Source organism: Nerophis ophidion, linkage group LG26 (assembly GCF_033978795.1).
Source record: "Nerophis ophidion isolate RoL-2023_Sa linkage group LG26, RoL_Noph_v1.0, whole genome shotgun sequence".
NCBI classification, from domain to species: domain Eukaryota; kingdom Metazoa; phylum Chordata; class Actinopteri; order Syngnathiformes; family Syngnathidae; genus Nerophis; species Nerophis ophidion.
The window spans coordinates 26687874-26704626 of NC_084636.1; the positions used below are offsets into that span (position 1 = coordinate 26687874).

The following is a 16753-nucleotide window of genomic DNA, read 5'->3' on the forward strand; positions in this document are numbered from 1 at the left end:
CACAAAAGTTGGATGATTAGTTTGACAATTGGACTCCGGTCCATCTAATGCTAACATGATGTTCTATGAACTAGAAAGTAGTTTGCTAACAAACAAACTAAATACAAAACATTTTTTGCTGTTTCACTCACAAGGGAAATGTTCCCTGCTGCCAAATCAAAATGCTGACGATACTGTATGCTCTATTGGGTGTATAGTAGGGCTGCAAATATTTGGGTGTCCCACGATTCGATTCAATATCGATTCTTGGGGTCACAATTCTATGATATATCGATTTTTTCGATTCGATTCTCAATTCAAAAACGATATTTTTACGATTCAAAAGGATTCTGTATTCATTCAATACATAGGATTTCAGCAGGATCTACCCCAGTCTGCTGACATGCAAGCAGAGTAGTAGATTTTTTCAAAAAAGCTTTTATAATTGTAAAGGACAATGTTTTATCAACTGATTGCAATAATGTAAATGTGTTTTAACTATTAAACGAACCAAAAATATGACTTATTTTTTCTTTGGGAAAACATTGGACACAGTGTGTTGTCAAGCTTATGAGATGCGATGCAAGTGTAAGCCACTGTGACACTATTGTTCTTTTTTTTATTATTTTTATAAATGTCTAATGATGTCAATGAGGGATTTTTAATCACTGCTATGCTGAAAATTATAACTAATATTGATACTGTTGTTGATAATATTCATTTTTGTTTCACTACTTTTGGTTTGTTCTGTGTCGTGTTTGTGTCTCCTCTCAATTGCTCTGTTTATTGCAGTTCTGAGTGTTGCTGGGTCAGGTTTGGTTTTGGAATTGGATTGCATTGTTATGGTATTGCTGTGTAGTGGTTTGTTGGATTAATAAAAATTTAAAAAAGCGATTTTTTTAAAAATGAGAATCGATCTGAATCACACAACGTATTCGAATCGATTTTTTTCCACACCCCTGGTGTATAGTTACACTTTTATTGAGGATTCAACCTTGACTTTGCAATAAAACATATATTTTGTTTTGCTTACTGCCTTCTTCTTTTCATAGCTCACTCTACTGATTGCAGAAACTGTCTTTCACTATACCATTATTCTTTCACCATACCATTATTGGACAAACAAATGTAATCACCACAAATGATTCCCGGGCGCGGCGCCACTGCTGCCCACTGCTCCCCTCACCTCCCAGGGGGGTGAACAAGGAGATGGGTCAAATGCAGAGGACACATTTTGCCACACCTAATGTGTGTGTCACAATCATTGGTACTTTAACTTTAACTCAAATATGACGCGTAATCATTTTTTTGTTTAATTTTGTTAGTAGTTCTGGCTTCACAATGAAAAGGCCATCTCCTGCCTCATTTCTGTCAGAACGTGCGCTGCTGATTGCAGAAAGTGTCCGCTCATAACCATGTTGTAAAAATACAACATGTTCGATGTTTGACAATAATTCGACCTTTGTTGGCAGTCTGGTTTCCCAGTAAGTCAATACGCTGTCATCCGTTGCCTCTTTCTTGTCAGAGCACACGCTACTGATTGCGGGAACTGCCGCTCGGCACTTTGTCAGCGTTGTCTTAAGGACAGTTCCTCGAGGACTGCGTGATCTGCTTAAAAGCACTCTGATAGTGGTGGCCATAAATAATAAGATTTGGCTCAATTAGGATCTTCTTGAGGATGCCCAGCAAGGCTGCGGTCATTTACGCCAGCTCTGCAACCGCCCGCTCCGCCTGCTGGTGGATTACACCCGCAGGTCACAGTTTATCCTTTGCGTAAACTAACTGTGGCGGCGTGGAGTTGAGTCGAGGAGACACCTCCTGGCTGGATAACATCTGATCCGTCAGCTACTTGACGAAGACCAGGACAAACTGCGACTTCCTCCGGCATCGCATTCATCCATCTTCCTGCTCTGGTCTCGGGATCCCTATCACACGTCAGCCATGGAAGGGCAACTCTATCTTTGTAATGCGGGGCTGAAAAATGGCCATGTTGCCGTCTGATATACTGGGCGGGCTGCGCATGTTTGTAATACCACACGGGGAGAACACATTCATCACTCATATATAACCGACCGATGATTTAAAGTCCACATTTTTGGACAAATCGACATTGTGACCATTTCCATGTAAATGATGAAAATGTACACTGGAGAAAAATGGCGGTCAGTACAATACAAGTATTATGAATACAACACCTGTTAATAAGATACAGTCGTGGTCAAAAGTTTACATACAGTTGTAAATAACATAATGTCATGGCTATCTTGAGTTTCCAATCATTTCTACAACTCTCATTTTTTTGTGATAGAGTGATTGGAGCACATACTTGTTGGTCACAAAAAACATTAATGAAGTTTGGTTCTTTTATGAATTTATTATGGGTCTGCTGAAAATGTGATCATATCTGCTGGGTCAAAAGTATACATACATTAATGTTAATATTCAAGAATACAAGTATGTGCTCCAATCACTTTATCACAAAAAAATAAGAGTTGTAGAAATTATTGGGGTAGTCCGGGCAATTGGTTTTATTCAGGAATCTGTTTATGAAAATCTCCCAAAAAATATTTTTTAATAATTTTCTGACAGTATTTTTTAAATTCTGGAATTTTTTTATTTTTTCTTTACTGGAAAAAACGGTTCGCTGGATCGGTTCGCAGCCGAGTGTGAAGCAACCGGAATGAGAATCAGCACCTCCAAGTCCGAGTCCATGGTTCTCGCCCGGAAAAGGGTGGAATGCCATCTCTGGGTTGGGGAGGAAACCCTGCCCCAAGTGGAGGAGTTCAAGTACCTAGGAGTCTTGTTCAGGAGTGGGGGAAGAGTGGATCGTGAGATCGACAGGCGGATCGGTGCGGCGTCTTCAGTAATGCGGACGTTGTATCGATCCGTTGTGGTGAAGAAGGAGCTGAGCCGGAAGGCAAAGCTCTCAATTTACCGGTCGACCTACGTTCCCATCCTCACCTATGGTCATGAGCTTTGGGTCATGACCGAAAGGATAAGATCACGGGTACAAGCGGCCGAAATGAGTTTCCTCCGCCGTGTGGCGGGGCTCTCCCTTAGAGATAGGCTGAGAAGCTCTGCCATCCTCCACATCGAGAGGAGCCAGATGAGGTGGTTCGGGCATCTGGTCAGGATGCCACCCGAATGCCTCCCTAGGGAGGTGTTTAGGGCACGTCCAACCGGTAGGAGGCCACGGGGAAGACCCAGGACACGTTGGGAAGACTATGTCTCCCGGCTGGCCTGGGAACGCCTCGGGATCCCCCGGGAAGAGCTAGACGAAGTGGCTGGGGAGAGGGAAGTCTGGGTTTCTCTGCTTAGGCTGTTGCCCCCGCGACCCGACCTCGGATAAGCGGAAGATGATGATGATGATGATGATGATGATGATGATGATGATGATGGAAAAAACAAAAAAAACTGGAAAGAATAAAACATTTTTCCCTTGAAAAAATTATTTTTTCCTGTGAAAAAAAATTGTTATCTAAAAAATAACACTTTTGCTTGAAAATAACACATTTTGGGAGTGAAATACAACTATTTTGTTGGGGAAAACAATTCTGGGGACAATACGTTTTAATCAGGAATCTGTTTTTAAAAAATAAAAAAATAAAAATTCTGTGGGAAAAACAATTCTGGACTATTTTTTTAAAGGCCTGCTGAAATGAGATGTTCTTATTCAAACAGAGATAGCAGGTCCATTCTATGTGTCATACTTGATCATTTCGTAATATTGCCGTATTTTTGCTGAAAGGATTTATTAGAGAACATCCACGATAAAGTTAGCAACTGGAGAAAAGCCCTGCCTCTACCGGAAGTCGCTGACGATGACGTCACAAGTGTGGGGGCTCCTCACATATTCACATTGTTTTTAATGGGAGCCTCCAACAAAAAGTGCTATTCGGACCGAGAAAACGACAATTTCCCCATTAATTTGAGCGAGGATGAAAGATTCGTGTTTGAGGATATTGATAGCGACGGACTAGAAAAAAAACCAAAAGAAAACGCAATTGCAATCGCGTTGCATTGAGACGGATTCATATGTTTTTAGAGACATTTACTAGGATAAATCTGGGAAATCCCTTATCCTTCTATTGTGTTGCTAGCGTTTTAGTGAGTTTAACAGTACCTGATAGTCGGAAGTGTACGTCCTCGGCCGCAGTGTTTCGGGGAAGTCGACGGCAGCTGTACGGGAGGCAGAAGGTCAGCTGATATCCGGTAAGTGGCGACTTTTTAACCACAATTTTCTCACCGAAACCTGCTGGTAGACAAGTGGTCGGGATCCATGTACGCTGTGATCCATTGGAAAGTTTCAACTCTGTGAATTTTAAACAAGGAATCACTGTGTGTTTGTGTGGCTAAAGGCTAAAGCTTCCCAACTCCATCTTGCTACTTTGACTTCTCTAATATTAATTGAACAAATTGCAAAAGATTCAGCAACACAGTTCTCCAAAATACTGTGTAATTATGCCGTTAAAGCAGACAATATTTACCTGTGTGTGTGCGTAGCGCTCATAATTCCTAAAAACCTGTGACGTCTTGCGTACACGTCATCATTACACGACGTTTTCAAGACGAAACTCCCAGGAATTTTTAAAATTGCAATTTAGTAAACTAAAAACGCCGTATTGGCATGTGTTGCAATGTTAATATTTCATCATTGATATATAAACTATCAGACTGCGTGGTCGGTAGTAGTGGGTTTCAGTAGGCCTTTAAGTACTAGAAAGAATACTTTTTTTACTGTGATTAACAATGAAAAAATTCTGGAAAAAATGACCACTTTTTAAATCGGGGAGTTTCTTTTTCTTAAAAAAGACACATTTTTTAGCAAGTGACTTCTCTTTAATATACTTAAACTTCTCCAAGAAAAAAAAAAACATAAAAAAAACTGATTCTTCTAAAATAGCAATTTCACTTTTGTGTTTTTTACAGCTGCATATATTGTGTGGCTTAGCCTGCACGCTGTTTGTATGGAGGAAAAGCAGACGTGACGACAGGTTGTAGAGTACGCTGAAGGCATTGTCTTAAAGGCACGCCCCCAATAGTGTTGTCCGGGTGAAAATCGGGAGATTTTCGAGAAGTGCACTGAAATTTGGGAGTCTCCTGGTAAAATCCGGAAGGTGTATGACAAAAGTGAATGCTACGCATACTTGATCAACAGCCATACAGGTCACACTGAGGGTGGCCGTATAAACAACTTAAAACTGTTACAAATATGCGCCACACTGGGAACCCAAACTAAACAGGGATGACAAACAAATTTCAGGAGAACATCCGCACCGTAACACAACATAAACACAACAGAACAAATACCCATGATCTCTTGCAGCACTTAGTCTTCCGGGACGCTACAATAAACACTCCCGCTACCACCTAACCCCGCCCACCTCAACCACGGCCGCCCCTTATCTCCCAAAATCGGAGGTGTCAAGGTTGGCAAGTATGCTGATTGGCAGTCTGGCACACCTGGTGGCAATTGCCAATCAGGCTCCTATTTATACCTGCCTCTCCCTCCAGTCAGGGCTGGAGTACTACTAGCTGTATGCTGTGGACTGTGAACTGTTCCTGTATGCTGAACGCTTTCGACTGTTTGCTGTCTCAAGTTCTTCCTGTTTCCTGGTTCCTGTTTTCTGTCTCCAGTTCTTCCTGTTTCCTGTCTCAACGTTGCCTGTTTCTTGCTTTCTGGTTCGTGTTTTCCTGCACCAAGCATGCAATTTCTGCATCTTGGGGTTCGTCACCACCATTTACTGACAGAATACTCCAGCCAAATACGAACCCTGCGGAGATTTCTATGGTGGAGAGGTTAGACAGGATGCTGGCGCAGATGCTGGGGGGTGGGTTTACCTGTGGATGCCTTCAACCCCGGTGAGCCCTCCCACGCCGACAGACGAGCTACCCGCTCCTCTGACTCAGCCCACGCCGACGACATAGTCTTTCTCGTCGCGTGTTGCGCCCACGCAAACGGCATCAGACTCCTCTTCTCCGGCAGGCCATCCCACAGCTTTGCTAGTGTCTCCAGCATCGTCGCCTACCCGACCTCCAGATGGCCTGACGTACGGTCGGCCATCAGGCGCCGGCATGCCTAACTCTCGTCAGCCACGGTCGCAGTCGCCCATCCCATCGGCGACTGCCTCGCCGATTGCGGCGGCGTTCATCTCTTTGTCGCCACCTGACTCTTCCACGCTGGTTGCGGGGACATTCACCGCCTTGTCTGTCCTCCGCCCTCCCGTGACTTGGGACTTTTTTTGTTTTTCTAGAACGTCTGGTATCCGTTATCGGAAGGGGGGCTACTGTCAGGATTCTCACTGACAGTTTGGTTATGTTTTGTCTTTTTCTCTGTGTTTGTTTTATTTCCTGTCAGCGCTCTTATTTTGGTTCCTTTTTCTGCATGTCTCCCTGAGCGCTTGTTTCCCTCACCTGTACCTGATTGGCAGTCTGGCACACCTGGTGGCAATTGCCAATCAGGCTCCTATTTATACCTGCCTCTCCCTCCAGTCAGTGCTGGAGTATTACTAGCTGTATGCTGCGGACTGTGAGCTGTTCCTGTATGCTGAACGCTTTCGACTGTTTTGCTGCCTCCAGTTCTTCATCTTTCCTGTTTCCTGTTTGCTGTCTCAAGTTTGCCTGTTTCCTGGTTTCTGGTTCGTGTTTTCCTTGCATTTTTTGGACATTGAAATCATGTTTTCCTGCACCAAGCCTGCCATCTCTGCATCTTGGGGTTCGTCACCTCTACTTCCTGACAAAAACAGTGTCTGGTAAATTCATAAATGTTTTAAGATGGTTTAAAATGCATGATCTGACTTTGTTATCTGCATTTGAGCAACTGTGGTCCAGAAAGTAGCTTTGTTGAAGAGGAATGGAATGTCCCCGGTTGAGGTGTGGTCCCTCGGTCTGTCAGTCCGTCTGTCGGTGCGTCTCTTTTGGGTTTTCATTTTACGGCGTGTCGTTGAGGCACGCTCAGATATAGTTTCATTCCTTTTGGCAGAGTCGGGCCTCGCTTGCTGACAGCAGGTTTTATTTGATGTGGACGTCCCGTGTTGGGTTTCAACGCGCTGGCTTCAACATATGATCTCCATTATGACCGAGGGAGGTGGAGGAAGGCACGCTTAGTGGATGAATGGTAGACGAGGAGGAGGGGTGAGGAAGGAGAGATGGAGTGAGGCCAACAGATGGAGAGTGGTGGAGAAGTGTGACGGTAGGCACAGCAATAATGGATCAAGTGGGTGCGGAAGGATGGATTGGATTAAATACATCGAAAACATGGTTGACCATTCATTTGTCCTTGATGTTCACCTCACACCGCATACTCATGGGTCACTACATTAGGTATAGCTGCACAATAAAAGGAGCCTCCCCCCTCCTCGATGCAAATCACGCAGCTAGGAAATTTTTACCTCAAATTCAGTTCAGTTTATTTTCAGTCTAACAAAAACATATTCAAACATAGATCAGGATTCAAAAATGAATAACATGACTGAAACAGGCAGAAGCAAAAAAGCTTATATGCCCAACATAACATTTTTTACATTCAATTAAGTTACCTTTTCTAATAATTTTGTAATACAAAAAGAAATATAGTCATTCAGCATTTACATTTAAGTTGCCCTTTAACAAATAATACAAAAATATGTACTTACACACATGCACTTTTTTGTAAATAGATAAACATACATACCTTCTAAATATAACATTTAACCAAACAAACATACATCTCTAGTTCACATAACTTTTTCAAATACATTGTGACATGTTCTTTTTGAAATTAAAAACTGAGTCACTCATTTTTATTTCTTTACCAACAGAATTCCACAAATTAACACCGAGAACAGATAAACATCTACGTTTAACAACGAGTCTTGCTTTTGGTAAAATAAACTTAGATTAATCTCTTAGATTGTATTTGCTGGTCTGTAGAGAGAAGTATTTTTGAATTCCTTCTGGAAGAGTATTTATTTTTGCTTTGAACATTATCTGTGTTATTTTATAATGAACAATATCTTGAAATTTCATAAGTTTTGATTTAAAAAATAATGGATGGGTATGGTCATAATATCCTGCTTTGTTTATTAGCCGTACAGCTTTTTTTTGCAGCAAAACAATATCATTAATTATGGTTTTAAAAGTGGTTCCCCAGAGTTCTACACAGTATGTCATGTATGGAAGTATCAAAGTATAATAAATTGTTAACAAAGAATTATAATTAAGTCATTCTTTAGTTTTATACAAAACACCAAGTGTTTTTGATATTTTTGTTTTTATATAATTTACATGTTGTCTCCATGATAATTTATAATCAATTATAACTCCCAAAAACTTAGTATCAAAGACGCGCTCAATTTTATCTCCATTTATTTTAATATTTACTTCATTAGATACCTCAGTTTTGGTAGCAAATATCATAAATTTAGTTTTAGCAATATTAAGTGATAATTTATTCATATCAAATCAGTTTTTAAGCACTGTCATTTCTTGTTCTATTTTTACCAAAAGTTCATTAAATTTTTTTCCAGAACAAAGGCTGGTTGTATCATCAGCAAACATAAAAAATGTTAAGAAACTTGATGCATCAAAAAAATCATTAATGAAAATTGTAAATAACTTAGGACCAATTATAGAACCCTGAGGAATTCCACAAACTATATTTTTAAATCCAGATATTGTATTATCCACCTGAACACATTGTTTTCTATTTTCTAGATAGCTCTTGATCCAGGACAGAGCTGGCCCTCGGATACCGTACTTATCCTACTTATTTATTAACTGTCTGTGGTCAATGGTATCGAAGGCCTTTTTTAAATCAATATAGATGGCTATTTTAAATTCTTCATTATCCATAGCAATACTAACCTCCTCTAGCATATGCATTACTGCATACGTAGTTGTTCGATTTTCCCTAAAACCATACTGCTGCTGCTTAAGCAAGGTGTTTTTTTCCAGAAAATTATTTAACTGTTTTCTAAAAAGCTTTTCTAAAATTTTTGAAAATTGAGTGAGTATTGAGATCGGTCTATAATTTTCTATAAGATGTTTATTTCCGTTTTTAAAAACAGGAATAACCTTTGCTATCTTCATATCATCTGGGAAGTATCCACACTGGCTGAATGATACTTGGGATGGTTTCCTGCTGGCTCCGCTGTGAACGGGACTCTCGCTGCTGTGTTGGATCCGCTTTGGACTGGACTCTCGCGACTGTGTTGGATCCATTATGGATTGAACTTTCACAGTATCATGTTAGACCCGCTCGACATCTATTGCTTTCCTCCTCTCCAAGGTTCTCATAGTCATCATTGTCACCGACGTCCCACTGGGTCATTATTGTCACCGATGTCCCACTGGGTGTGAGTTTTCCTTGCCCTTATGTGGGCCTACCGAGGATGTCGTAGTGGTTTGTGCAGCCCTTTGAGACACTAGTGATTTAGGGCTATATAAGTAAACATTGATTGATTGATTGATTGATAGAGACTCAGCTGTCTGCCTGCACCTCAGGGAGAAACAGCACTCCTTTGGGAACAAAAATGTACAGGTTCTGGACAGGGAGGATGGATGGTATGAAAGAGGAGTGATGGAAGCCATCTATGTCAAGGTTGAAAAACCATCCCTGAACAGAGGAGGTGGTCTGCGACACCACCTTTCTCCCACATACAACACTGTCCTTTCAACACTGTCCTTTCAACCATTCCAAAAAGACTGCGATTTAGCCTCCAACAAATAACAGGAGTTGGAAACATTTTGGTCATAGAGGTGACCAGAATGCCGTTAGAACTAAATGGAATGCTTAAGCACGGGGATTCCGACTATTTTGGACTGATAGTAGTCGATCCACAGCGATCGTTCTGCCACACCATACCTTAATGCTCACGAGGGGGAATTACACTTCAACGACTGTCCTTTTCTTTGACAGTTAGGATTGTTTGTTTGCATCAAAACAGTTGTTTTTTGTCACTACAAAAGGACAAAACCGTCCTTGCCCAGGCACATCTTCCTGGTTTAAGAGTATAAATAATTGGGGTTTTGGCACCAGCCGCTAGACTAGATCTGACTAATCTAAGTCTATGAGCACTACCTGATGAAGCCCTACTTGGATGAGAGGCGAAACGTCTTCTAAGATAAACCAAACAGTCCAGTCGCGATCGATTGAATGCCCTCAGACGTCAACGACCTGGATGAATGAGAACGTTCATAGACAACGGTGTGGTGTGGTTTGTAGTAGCTCATGTGCTAGGAGGACCTTTCTTCTTTGATTGACAAGTAACGGGTGAGACTTATCTACACATGCTGAGAGACAAATTGATGCCTTAAATTGAGCGCCTAGGCGAGGGACTTCCAGACTGATTTCAGCAGGATGGGGCCCCTGCCAGTTTGCTACAGCTGTTAAAGATTGGCTGAATGATACTTTTTCTCACTAGATTGGAACAAGAGGTCATGTGGAGTGGTCCCTTCGTTTACCAGACATTTTTCCCCTGGATTTCTTGGGTTATGCAGAAAGACAAAGTTTACTCAATGAGGATTACATATTCAAACCACATGAGAGAACGCATTACCAGCCGGTGTGCTGAAATAGACGGCAATTCGGATCTATTACATTGAGTTCACCTGAATTTTGCAAAGCACATCACATTATGCATTAAAAATCACAGAAATCATTAGAATTGATCACAATTGTTTTTGTTTTTTAATTATGTGTTTTTAACCATGTACACAGACTTTCTGGACACCGTGTGTGTGTGTGTGTGTGTGTGTGTGTGTGTGTGTGTGTGTGTGTACACATACACATATATATATACATACAGACACACACAGGATATATATATATATATATATATATATATATATATATACACACACACTGTATATACATACATTTTAAAGAACTGTTTCATTTTCCATTAATTTGTTTTCGCACAACACATCATCAAATTAAATTAATATTTGACCCCCCCAAAAAAAGTATAAAAATCTTTCACATTAACAAAAAACTGTGACTTTTTTAATGTGGGAGGCGGGGATAAAAATATAGCCTGTAGGAAGGGGGCCCTGCGACATTACGCTAATAAGAATATGACGTTTTTGTTAAAAATGTACATTCTTCTAAAATTAAAATAAAGACTGTATTCATGTAATTTTCTTGAAAAACAGTAGTTGCGTGTGTGAGTGTGACTTAAGATTAACATCATAATTGATTAATTTGATTCTGAATGTAAAGTTCAATTATAATACAAAATGTAGATGAGCTTACCCGAGACGAGTTCTGACAGTTTATGCAGAACATCTTTGGTTGTTCAAAGCGATTGTTGCAGCAGCTGTCCGGGTGGCTGGACTGCGGCTGTCTTAAAGGTGAAACTGTTGGATGAGAAGATACTGCGTTGGTGTGGGTACATTTGGCTCTGCGGTTGTGAGCCTGGTTTGGATGCATAATGCCAAATTCTCTGAAACACCTTTACAAGCGACTTATGATGGAGAAATAAACATTTGGTGGACATTTCTGCATTCATGCAAAAATAAGAATATAACTGATTAATTTGATTCTAAATGTAAAGGCACATTTGATTCAAAATGCAAAGGCAAAACTCAACAGCCACAAGCCCGACAGACTAAAACTAAAACTTCCAATCAAGACAAAGTGGCTGAATGCAGTAGAAGAAGACGTCCAGATAAAGAAGAGACTTCTGGACATGATGGAGACATCGGAGAAACAGTCGTCTGAAAATTTATGATGATTTTTATGATGGCGACAGGCCGAGTTACACTGTTCCTGCCACCCACCCGCCCCCTTCCCCGTCCTGCCGCCTATCCCGAGCAACGCCACCTCCCACCACATTAACTAACAGATTTTCTAGGCGAAACACTGGTATTACTAAGAGTTGTTATCGTCAGACTAATAATTATTTTGTCAGAAGTAATATTTAAATGTAATATTATTTATTAGTATATTACTATACAGTTCATTTCAATCAATCAATCAATCAATGTTTACTTATATAGCCCTAAATCACTAGTGTCTCAAAGGGCTGCACAAACCACTACGACATCCTCGGTAGGCCCACATAAGGGCAAGGAAAACTCACACCCAGTGGGACATCGGTGACAATGATGACTATGAGAACCTTGGAGAGGAGGAAAGCATGATACTGTGAAAGTTCAATCCATAATGGATCCAACACAGTCGCGAGAGTCCAGTCCAAAGCGGATCCAACACAGCAGCGAGAGTCCCGTTCACAGCGGAGCCAGCAGGAAACCATCCCAAGCGGAGGCGGATCAGCAGCGCAGAGATGTCCCCAGCCGATATACAGGCGAGCAGTACATGGCCACCGGATCGGACCGGACCCCCTCCACAAGGGAGAGTGGGACATAGAAGAAAAAGAAAAGAAACGGCAGATCAACTGGTCCAAAAAGTTGAATATTATCTAAAAATTTAATTTTTTAGATAATATTTTGTCAATATCATAACATTCCTAAATGTATTTATATCCTGTATTGGATATAATGGATCAGGGGTACCTAATAAAATGTTTACCTGTTTGCACATCTTGACTTACTTTACTCAGTGGAAGCTTCCTGTGTTAATTAAGACTCTTGGTTAATAAACACAATCATAATAAACATGAAGGCCTACATACCATCATAAGTGCACATTACAGTTCAATGCCGTCTAAGTTTTATTTACAGCTCCACTGACATCCATTTTTGCAAAAATGTATCTTGGAGGAACTCTGGTGCCGTGTTTTTTAATCAAGGTGTCAACATATTTCATCACACAATAAACTTTATGAGCCAGTAGCTTCTAAAAGGAAGAGGAGGAGGAGGTTGCTCATCTTCACACAACACCGAAATGACACCAAAACAACTATTAGCTCAGCGTACACGACGCAGACCGCCTCGTGAAATTTCCCCACACGTCAACATTATTCATGGATGGGCTCCCTTTTAAAAGGGTGACTCTTTTAACACCATTAAAGCAGAAGTAAGGAACAGTGGGTGCTCTTCCGACAGTCTAAATGCAGCGCTAGTAAAACAAAACAGTCATGTTAGCATGAATGCTAAAGCTAACCCAACACACGAGAGGCGTCTAAAGGGGATGTGCATCTTTGAGGTCTATAAGATATATTAACATATATAGATTAGAGATAAATGCTTTAAAATGTAATATCGGAAATTATCGGTTTCAAAAAGTAAAATGTATGACTTTTTAAAACGCAGCTGTACGGAGTAGTACGCGGACGTAGGGAGAAGTACAGAGCGTCAATAAACCTTAAAGGCACTGCCTTTTCGTGCCGGCCCAGTCACATAATACCTACGGCTTTTCACACACAAGTGAATGCAAGGCATACTTGATTAACAGCCATACAGGTCACACTGAGGGTGGCTGTATAAACAACTTTAACACTGTTACAAATATGCGCCAAACTGTGAACCCACAACAAACAAGAATGACAAACACATTTCGGGAGAACATCCGAACCATAACACAACATAAACACAACAGAAAATCCCTTGCAGCATTAACGCTTCAGGGACGCTACAATATACAACCCCCGTTACCCCCTACGCCCCCACCAACCTCGCCCACCTCAACCTCCTCATGCTCTCACAGGGAGAGCATGTCCCAAATTCCAAACTGCTGTTTTGAGGCATGTTAAAAAAAAATAATGCACATTGTGACTTCAATAATAAATATGGCAGTGCCATGTTGGCATTTATTTCCATAACTTGAGTTAATTTATTGTGGAAAACCTTGTTACATTGTTTAATGCATCCAGCGGGGCATCACAACAAAATTAGGCATAATAATGTGTTAATTCCTCGACTGTATATATCGGTATCAGTTGATATCGGAATCAGTAATTAAGAGTTGGACAATATCGGAATATCAGATATCGGCAAAAAAGCCATTATCGAACATCTCTAATATATTTTGATTAATTAATTATGTGAAATTAATTTTTATTGTATTTCTTATTTGATTTAATTTGACCTGTTTTGGATTTATTTTGCGATGTTTTTCCAATATTTTGCTTGTTTGAAGCTAATCTAATTAGACAAATGCATACAAAATGTATGTTATCTTTAACTGTGTATAACATTAACACTAAAGCTGTGGCTATCACAAATAACGATTTAGTCCGACTATTAATAAATGTTTTACAATACCTTTTAAACAATTGTATCTATTGCAATGCTATAAAGCTAGCACAACACATGTTCTGCCCTCACTAATGTATTGAGGTTATGCAGCTTGGCAGACAGCTAATATGCCAAGACTTTCCAATAAAGTTCCAAAGCAGATGAATCCATGTATGATCTTTATTGTTGTTGATAGGGCTGGGGGATATATCGAGTTTGTAAGATATATCGATATTATTTCAAACAAGATATGAATTTAAAAAAATATATTGTAATATCGATATAATTTATCTCATGCTAAAATTGCCAAACGCTGCTTATTTGTTGTCAATCAATCAATATTTATATATATCCATCCATCTTCCGCTTATCCGAGGTCGGGTCGCGGGGACAGCAGCCTAAGCAGGGAAGCCCAGACTTCCCTCTCCCCAGCAACTTCGTCCAGCTATTCCTGAGGAGGGAAGCCATCAGCAGTGCATGAGTACGTGCAAGGGACGGCGTGGCGCAGTGGAAGAGTGGCCGTGCGCAACCCAAGGGTCCCTGGTTCAAATCCCACCTAGTACCAACCTCGTCACGTCCGTTGTGTCCTGAGCAAGACACTTCACCCTTGCTCCTGATGGGTGCTGGTTGGCGCCTTGCATGGCAGCTCCCTCCATCAGTGTGTGAATGTGTGTGTGAATGGGTAAATGTGGAAGTAGTGTCAAAGCGCTTTGAGTACCTTGAAGGTAGAAAAGCGCTATACAAGTACAACCCATTTATTTATTTATTTATTTATATATAGCCCTAAATCACAAGTGTCTCAAAGGGCTGCACGAACCACAAGTTGTGTTCCTTGTTCTCCCCCGCTTCACCCCTCCCCCTTATCATGAATTGATTAACGTGGACTTAAACAAGTTGAAAAACTTATTCGGGTGCTACCATTTAGTCCAGTGGTTCTCAAATGGGGGTATGCGTACCCCTGGGGATACTTGAAGGTATGCCAAGGGGTACGCGAGATTTTTTATAAATATTCTAAAAATAGCAACAATTCAAAAATCCTTTATAAATATATTTATTGAATGATTCATTCATTCATTCATTTTCTACCGCTTATTCCCTTTCGGGGTCGCGGGGGGCGCTGGCGCCTATCTCAGCTACAATCGGGCGGAAGGCGGGGTACACCCTGGACAAGTCGCCACCTCATCGCAGGGCCAACACAGATAGACAGACAACATTCACACTCACATTCACACACTAGGGCCAATTTGGTGTTGCCAATCAACCTATCCCCAGGTGCATGTCTTTGGAAGTGGGAGGAAGCCGGAGTACCCGGAGGGAACCCACGCATTCACGGGGAGGACATGCAAACTCCACACAGAAAGATCCCGAGCCTGGATTTGAACCCAGGACTGCAGGACCTCCGTATTGTGAGGCAGACGCACTAACCCCTCTACCACCGTGAAGCCCGGTATGACTTTATAATCTCACTAAAACATTAGTAACCCAATAAGTAGATAAGGGATTTTCCAGAATTATCCTAGTAAATGTGGCTAATAACATCTGAATCGCTTCAACTGCCCTCGTCTTTTTTTTTTCTTTTAGTCCTTCACACTCACTATCCTCATCCACGAATCTTTCATCCTCGCTCAAATTAATGGGGAAATCGTCGCTTTCTTGGTCCGAATCGCTCTCGCTGCTGGTGGCCATGATTGTGAGGATGTGAGGAGCTCCACAACCCGTGACGTCACGCGCACATCGTCTGCTAATTCCGGTGCAGGCAAGGCTTTTTTATTAGTGACCAAAAGTTGCGAACTTTATCGTGGATGTTCTCTACTAAATCCTTTCAGCAAAAATATGGCAATATCGCGAAATGATCAAGTATGACACATAGAATGGACCTGCTATCCCCGTTTAAATAGGAAAATCTCATTTCAGTAGGCCTTTAAGTCCTCAAAACATTCATTAAAACAGTGCACAAAAATCGTTTTTCCATAAACATTTTACTATCAAATTTCCACAGTAATATTGAAGTATATAAGCAAGATGAAAAGTTTACTTACAGACTTATATTTTCCAAGGCTTGTAAAAGCTAACACAACTTGTCTGCTTCTCATTTGTCTCATGAACTGACTTCCTGACATCGTCGACCCGGAAGTGCTTGAATAAATCAGGCGTAGTAACTTCCTGTCGCCACAAGAGGTCAGTAAGAGTCGACGATCAACTGTGCATAAAAACACACATGCGTTCAGAATGTCTTTTAATGTTTTGTTTTTATTTAAGTTTTTCTGAGACATATCATACTACACAATTATCCATCAATTAAATATACTGATTAAACAGTTATTTCCCCTTCTTTATTTCAACGTTAGCATTAATTCTAGTATACTTGTTGAAACTTTTATTAATAGATTGCACAGTACAGTACATATTCCGTACAAATGACCATTAAATGGTAACACCCAAATAAAATTTTCAACCTGTTTAAGTCGGGGTCTTAAAAATAATTAATCAATAAATTCTTTATAATTAACAATTATGAAATGGCTTTGACACATTTCGACGTTTGCACCAATGCTAAAGCTAAACACATGTTAAAGTTAAAGTACCTATGATTGTCACACACACACTAGGTGTGGTGAAATTTGTCCTCTGCATTTGACCCATCCCTTTGTTCAAG

The 16753-nt window shown here is 40.8% G+C and overlaps 1 long non-coding RNA gene across 3 annotated transcripts in view; it reads right to left on the reverse strand.

Moving 5' to 3' along the window:
* Positions 1-16237, reverse strand: part of LOC133543461 (uncharacterized) — an 86179-nt gene extending 69942 nt beyond the window's left edge. For 2 of the 3 annotated variants that reach the window (XR_009804385.1, XR_009804383.1), the window contains exons 1-2: positions 16137-16237; positions 11213-11316 (exon numbers count right to left, since the gene is read on the reverse strand). This is a non-coding gene — a long non-coding RNA (uncharacterized LOC133543461). Of the gene's footprint in view, positions 1-4102; positions 4159-4225; positions 4292-11212; positions 11317-16136 lie in introns of all 3 variants that reach the window. The other variant, XR_009804384.1, reaches the window with a different exon arrangement.
* Between the last annotated feature and the right edge of the window lie 516 nt (positions 16238-16753).